The sequence below is a fragment of the Portunus trituberculatus genome, unplaced genomic scaffold (genome assembly GCF_017591435.1).
Source record: "Portunus trituberculatus isolate SZX2019 unplaced genomic scaffold, ASM1759143v1 PGA_scaffold_310__1_contigs__length_181738, whole genome shotgun sequence".
NCBI lineage: Eukaryota > Metazoa > Arthropoda > Malacostraca > Decapoda > Portunidae > Portunus > Portunus trituberculatus.
In genome coordinates this window covers 55001-62336 of record NW_025541478.1, presented here as the reverse complement: position 1 = coordinate 62336, position 7336 = coordinate 55001, and the positions used below count along the sequence as shown (strand labels likewise).

Below are 7336 nucleotides of genomic sequence, written 5' to 3'. Positions count from 1 at the left end.
AACAAAGCTAAGGCCCGAAATAAAGCTAGACTGGTTTGTTGTAAGACACTACAAAGTATGGAGAAATGATAGAAAAAATAAAGGAGGTGGTGGTATAATGGTTCTTACTAAGGAAGATCTGATAGTGAAGGAGGTGAACTATAGTAAGAGAAATGAGGAAGTGATAAGTATGCTTATAACAGATGGCAAGAGGACATTTATACTATAACAGTATACATACCACCCAGAACCAATGCTTGGGAATATGAACAGTACCAAATGGTGATGAGAAATACTCTAGACAGAATGAAGCAAGAACTCATCAGAAAGGATAGAGTGATGATAGTCGGAGACTTTAATTGTAAAGAAATAGTGTGGGAAGACTACGAAGTGATGAACGGTGGTGAGTGGGCAGAGGAATTGTTAAAGGTAGCAACAAATAACTTGATGACACAGTGGGTGAGATCACCAACAAGGTGCAGGGGACAAGATGTTGCAGCAAGGTTGGATTTGGTATTTACCAGGGCATCTCTCTAAAGGAAATTGAACATAAATGTCCCTTGGGAGAAGCAATCATGATGTCCTAAGCTTTGAGCTGGATACAGAATTAAGCACGAATAAGATTGTGGAACAGGAAGAAAAATAAAATTATATCAGGGCAAATTATAACCATATAAGGGAGTTCTTTAATGAAATTGACTGGTCCGTGGTATACCAGGAAAGGGATATGCAATTAAAATTCGATAAATTTATGGATTTGTATAACTGCTGTGAAAAAGTGTGTGCCATATTACAGGAAGAGGACTTTAAATAATAAACAGTGGTTTAATAGAAATTGTGAAGAAGCAAAAAAAAAAAAAAAAAAAACAAAGAAAAGGCATGGAAGAAACTTAAGAAAAACAGTGATGTATTATCAAGAGAAGTTTACAAAACAGCAAGGAATAGATATGTTGAAGTAAGGAGAACAGCACAGAAGGAATATGAACAGAGGGTGGTGGAAAACTGACAGGAATGGACAAGGAGACAGGACACAGAGAGCTTAGCTCGGGCCCTGTAATACACAAATACACACACACACACACACACACACACACACACACACACACACAGTGGTTAGAGTGCTGGCTTCACAAGCCAGAGGACCAGGGTTCGATTCCCCGGCCGGGTGGAGATATTTGGGTGTGTCTCCTTTCATGTGTAGCCCCTGTTCACCTAGCAGTGAGTAGGTACAAGATGTAAATCGAGGAGTTGTGACTTTGTTGTCCCGGTGTGTGCCTGGTCTCAGGCCTATCTGAAGATCGGAAATAATGAGCTCTGAGCTCGCTCCGTAGGGTAACGTCTGGCTGTCTCGTCAGAGACTGCAGCAGATCAAACAGTGAAACACACACACACACACAAAATTTTCGAGAAAAACTTGATAAATGGACATATGGAGACAGGACACTATGAGCCCCGCTCGAACCCTGTACAATGCAACTAGGTAAATACACAGCACTGTTCAAGGAGAGAAGGGTTGGATAAATGGAGAAAAGTGTGTGAGTGGTGTTGTGGTACAGTGGTGGTGGTGTGGTGGTTGTGGTGTGCTATTAATCTTCCTTTGGCCATTTTGAAGGGTTAAAATTTGAGTTAGGAAAGGTACAAGTGGTGATGTTTGTGATGAGGTAATCCACTCAGTTTGACAGGTAATCCACTCTCTTTTGCAGGTAATCCACTCAGTTGTGGTAGTGGTGGTGACAGAGTGGGTGGTGTTTTTGTGTTGCAGGGTGTTGACTTGATGGGGTGTGTTGGTGCTGCAGGGTGTTGACTTCATGGGATGTGTTGAGGGTGCTGTGTTCTCAACAAGGATGGTTTGCAAATGTGTTGGAGAGGAGGGCAGCACCCTGGTCTGGCACAGTGCTTCTGTCAATGGACATCTCACCATTGGTAAGTGCCTCATGTGTTGCTGTGTTGCCGTGATAGATAATGGTAGTTGTGGAGAGAGGTGCTGTACCAGTGGCTCCTCACCTTTTCACTGCCACCCTCCCTCACTGTATCATTGTGTCCTTCCCTCCATGTCCCTGCATCCATGCACAGGTAACTCTTGATTTACGCATGTTTGATTTATGCGTTTTTGTTAATGCGTGATCGAAAAATATTATAATTAATTAAATTTGCGCGATCGGTTTGCTTACATACAATTTGGACCACATCTCGCATCCCCCCTATTATTTATTGTCTCTTACGAGAATTACAAGTTTGTTTTACACAATGCCTCTTGGAACTCATCTATCGTGTAAATGGAGATTACCTGTATACAATTCCCTCACTCATTAGAAGGGCAACATTTTAGCATTTTCATACATTTCTCTAACTCTACCATGCTTTCATTAAGGGAAGGCAAATAATATTAGACAAATTCATGGTTTTTCAAAAGGGGTCGCGTCCCCCTTAGAAATCAGTGACGCCTCATTAGTGAACACACACCCCCATGTTGAGGACTACTGGGGTAGATAGTTGGTGGTGGTGGTGGTAGTGGTGGTGGTAGATAATTGGTGATGCTTGTGGTGGTGGTGGTGGTTGGTAAGGCAGCACACTAATGGTGGGTGGTTCCTGGGACAAAAGCAATGTGGAGGAGGTGGCCGAGGCACTCTTTGCTTGGTGGGCCAGTGACGGTTGCACCTTTGAGTTCAGCCAACACCTGGCCTACCTGTACTCTCTGGCTTCCCTGGGGCAGTTTGGTGCAGAAAGTGATGATGTGGCCGCAGCACCGACTCTGCTGGATCTGCCTGTGCTGAACATTGCACACCTGGATGGGAAAGAACCCTGTATTCTCTATTGCCAGGTGTGTGTGTGTGTGTGTGTGTGTGTGTGTGTGTGTGTGTGTGTGTGTGTGTGTGTGTGTGTATTTACCTAGTTGTATTTACCTAGTTGTAGTTTTACAGGGCCTGGGCTTTATGCTCGTGTGGTCCCGTCTCCATATCTACACTTATCCAATTTTTCTTTAAAACTATGTACACTCTTTGCTGATACCACTTCCTCACTCAAACTGTTCCAAGTCTCAACACATCTTTGCGGAAACTAAATTTTTAACATCTCTCAGACATCGTCCCTTCCTTAGTTTCTTACTATGCGATCTTGTGCTTCTAAAGTCATATTCTTCTCTCAGGATCAGTTTCTCATTATCCACTTCATCCATTCCGTTAATCAATTTATAAACTTGTATCAGATCCCTCTCTCTCTTCTCTGCTCCAAGGTTGGTAGATCCATTGCCTTTAGTCTCTCCTCATATGCCATCCCTTTAAATTCTGGAACCATTCTTGTAGCCATTTTTGTAGTCTCTCTAATTTTCTTATGTGTTTCTTTTTATGGGAGTCCACACAACTCCTGCATATTCCAATCTAGGTCTTATTTTAGTACTTATCAATTTCTTCATCATTTCCTTGTCCATATAGTGAAATGCTACTCCAATATTCCTTAGCAAATTATACTCTCTGAAAATTCTATCAATATGGCTAACCGGTTGATTATTTTCTTCCATTGTCACTCCCAAGTCCTTTTCCTTTTTACTTTTTCTAGTTCTACTCCATCTCCCATCTTATAGATTCCCACTGGTCGTCTTTCACTTTTTCCCATTTCCATGACATGGCTTTTGTCCACATTGAATTCCATCTCCATTTTTTGCTCCATATCCAGATCTTGTTTAAGTCTTCCTGTAGTATTTCACAATCCTCTTTTGTTTAATGACTCTGCACAGTTTCGCATCGTCCGCAAACAGATTTATGTAGCTGTTCACCCTCTGGCATGTCATTTATATATACGAGAAAAAGTATTGGTGCCAATACTGACCCCTGTGGCACTCGCTATCTACTGTTCTCCACTTGGACTTCATATCTTTAACTATCGTCCTTATTTCTCTCCCCTTAAGTAATTCTTCATCCATCTCAATGTGCTTCCTTTTAAGCCACCCTTCTCCTCTAACTTCCATAGTAATCTTTCATGTGGCACTTTATCAAAAGCCTTTTTAGATCTAAATAAATACAGTCAATCCATCCTCTCTCTTGTACTTGATCAACTATTCTAGAGTAGAAACTCAATAAATTTGTCACACATGACGTGAGGAAGTGGTGTCAGCAAAGAGTGTACATAGTTTTAAAGAAAAATTGGATAAGTGTAGATATGGAGACGGGACCACACGAGCATAAAGCCCAGGCCCTGTAAAACTACAACTAGGTAAATACAACTAGGTAAACACACACACACACACACACACACACACACACACACACACACACACACACACACACACACACACACACACCTGGCAATAGAGAATACAGGGTTCTTTCCCATCCAGGTGTGCAATGTTCAGCACAGGCAGATCCAGCAGAGTCGGTGCTGCGGCCACATCATCACTTTCTGCACCAAACTGCCCCAGGGAAGCCAGAGAGTACAGGTAGGCCAGGTGTTGGCTGAACTCAAAGGTGCAACTGTCACTGGCCCACCAAGCAAAGAGTGCCTCGGCCACCTCCTCCACATTGCTTTTGTCCCAGGAACCACCCACCATTAGTGTGCTGCCTTACCAACCACCACCACCACCACCACCACAAGCATCACCAATTATCTACTACCACCACCACCACCACCACCACCAACTATCTACCCCAGTAGTCCTCAACATGGGGGGTGTGTGTTCACTAATCAGGCGTCACTGATTTCTAAGGGGACACAACCCCTTTGAAAAACCATGAATTTGTTTAATATTATTTGCCTTCCCTTAATGAAAGCATGGTAGAGTTAGAGAAATGTATGAAAATGCTAAAATGTTGCCCTTCTAATGAGTGAGGGAATTGTATACAGGTAATCTCCATTTACACAATAGATGAGTTCCAAGAGGCATTGTGTAAAACAAACTTGTAATTCTCGTAAGAGACAATAAATAATAGGGGGGATGCGAGATGTGGTCCAAATTGTATGTAAGCAAACCGATCGCGCAAATTTAATTAATTATAATATTTTTCGATCACACATTAACGAAAACGCATAAATCAAACATGCGTAAATCAAGAGTTACCTGTGCAGGGATGCAGGGACATGGAGGGAAGGACACAATGATACAGTGGGGGAGGGTGGCAGTGAAAAGGTGAGGAGCCACTGGTACAGCACCTCTCTCCACAACTACCATTATCTATCACAGCAACACAGCAACACATGAGGCACTTACCAATGGTGAGGTGTCCATTGACAGAAGCACTGTGCCAGACCAGGGTGCTGCCCTCCTCTCCAACACATTTGCAAACCATCCTTGTTGAGAACACAGCACCCTCAACACACCCCATGAAGTCAACACCCTGCAGCACCAACACACCCCATCAAGTCAACACCCTGCAACACAAAAACACCACCCACTCTGTCACCACCACTACCACAACTGAGTGGATTACCTGCAAAAGAGAGTGGATTACCTGTCAAACTGAGTGGATTACCTCATCAAACTGAGTGGATTACCTGTCAAACTGAGTGGATTACCTCATCACAAACATCACCACTTGTACCTTTCCTAACTCAAATTTTAACCCCTTCAAAATGGCCAAAGGAGGATTAATAGCACACCACAACCACCACACCACCACCACTGTACCACAACACCACTCACACACTTTTCTCCATTTATCCAACCCTTCTCTCTTTGAACAGTGCTGTGTATTTACCTAGTTGCATTGTACAGGGACGAGCGGGGCTCATAGTGTCCTGTCTCCATATGTCCATTTATCAAGTTTTTCTCGAAAGTTTTGTGTGTGTGTGTGTTTCACTGTTTGATCTGCTGCAGTCTCTGACGAGACAGCCAGACGTTACCCTACGGAGCGAGCTCAGAGCTCATTATTTCCGATCTTCAGATAGGCCTGAGACCAGGCACACACCGGGACAACAAGGTCACAACTCCTCGATTTACATCCTGTACCTACTCACTGCTAGGTGAACAGGGCTACACATGAAAGGAGACACACCCAAATATCTCCACTCGGCCGGGGAATCGAACCCTGGTCCTCTGGCTTGTGAAGCCAGCACTCTAACCACTGTGTGTGTGTGTGTGTGTGTGTGTGTGTGTGTGTGTGTGTGTGTGTGTGTGTGTGTGTGTGTGTGTGTGTGTGTGTGTGTGTGTATTTACCTATTTGTGTATTACAGGGCCCGAGCTAAGCTCTCTGTGTCCTGTCTCCTTGTCCATTCCTGTCATATCTCTCTTTCATCTGATTGACACACACCGCGTCAACGACATCACTGCTCAGTTTATTCCACTTATCAATGCTACGATGCGGGAAACTATTTTCTCACGTCATTTAGACAGATGTCTTTTATTAGCTTTTTTCCATGTCCTTGGAGCTGATTACTTGTGGTCACCTTTATCAACTCTCTGTCCAGTATGTCAATCTTGTTCACCAATTTATACATAGTTATCATGTCTCCTCTTATTCTTCTCTCTTCAAATGTGGTCAGTCCCAGCTTCCTCAGTCTTTCCTCAAAGTCTAACTCCTGAGTCCTGGTACCATCCTTGTTGCCAGCCTCTGTACCCTTTCTACCTTCTTCACATTTTTCTTCATATGCGGTGACCAGACACAAGCTGCATATTCTAACTGGGGTCCTATTAAGGTACATAATATCTTCTTCATCATTCCTTCATCTAGGTAGTGGAACGCAAGGCCAATATTTTGAAGCATGTTATATGTTTTCCAAAAAATCTTGTTAATGTGTTTCTCCGGTGACAAAGTGTTTTGCACGGTTACTCCTAAGTCTTTCTCCTCATTGGTCTCTTTAATTTTCTCATCACCCAGCCTGTAATCCCAGTTTGGTCTGTATCTACTTCTTCACATTTTCATAACATGGGTCTTGTCTATATTAAATTCCATCTGCCACTCCTTACTCCACTCATATATTTTATCAAGATCTTCCTGTAACTTGTTACAATCTTCCACATTCCTTACTCTCCTCATAATTTTAGTATCGTCCGCAAACATGTTCATTAACTGTCAATTCCTACTGGCATATCATTAACATAAATCAAAAACATGATGGGACCAAGCACTGACCCTTGTGGAACTCCACTGGTGACCTTCTTCCACTCGGACTTCCTTCCTCTCACCACTGTTCTCATTTCTCTTCCCATTAAGTAATTTTCCATCCATTTTGTTAGTTTATCATTTACTCCTCCAATCTTCTTTAGTTTCCACATCAGTCTATTGTGTGGTACTTTATCAAAAGGCCTTTCTCAAGTCCAGGTAGATAGCATCCACCCATCCCTCTCTATGTTGTAGTATGTCAGTCACTCTTGAATAAAAACATAATAAATTGGATATGCACGATCTTCCTTTTCTGAAACCAAACT

At 42.8% G+C, this 7336-nt stretch overlaps 1 long non-coding RNA gene across 1 annotated transcript in view; it reads right to left on the bottom strand.

Moving 5' to 3' along the window:
* Window positions 1–4236: 4236 nt before the first annotated feature.
* The window catches only part of LOC123500490, a 12016-nt gene continuing 8916 nt past the window's right edge, over window positions 4237–7336 (bottom strand). Inside the window, exons 2-3 of the long non-coding RNA XR_006673341.1 lie at window positions 5180–5340; window positions 4237–4496 (exon numbers count right to left, since the gene is read on the bottom strand). This is a non-coding gene — a long non-coding RNA (uncharacterized LOC123500490). The remainder of the gene's footprint in view (window positions 4497–5179; window positions 5341–7336) is intronic.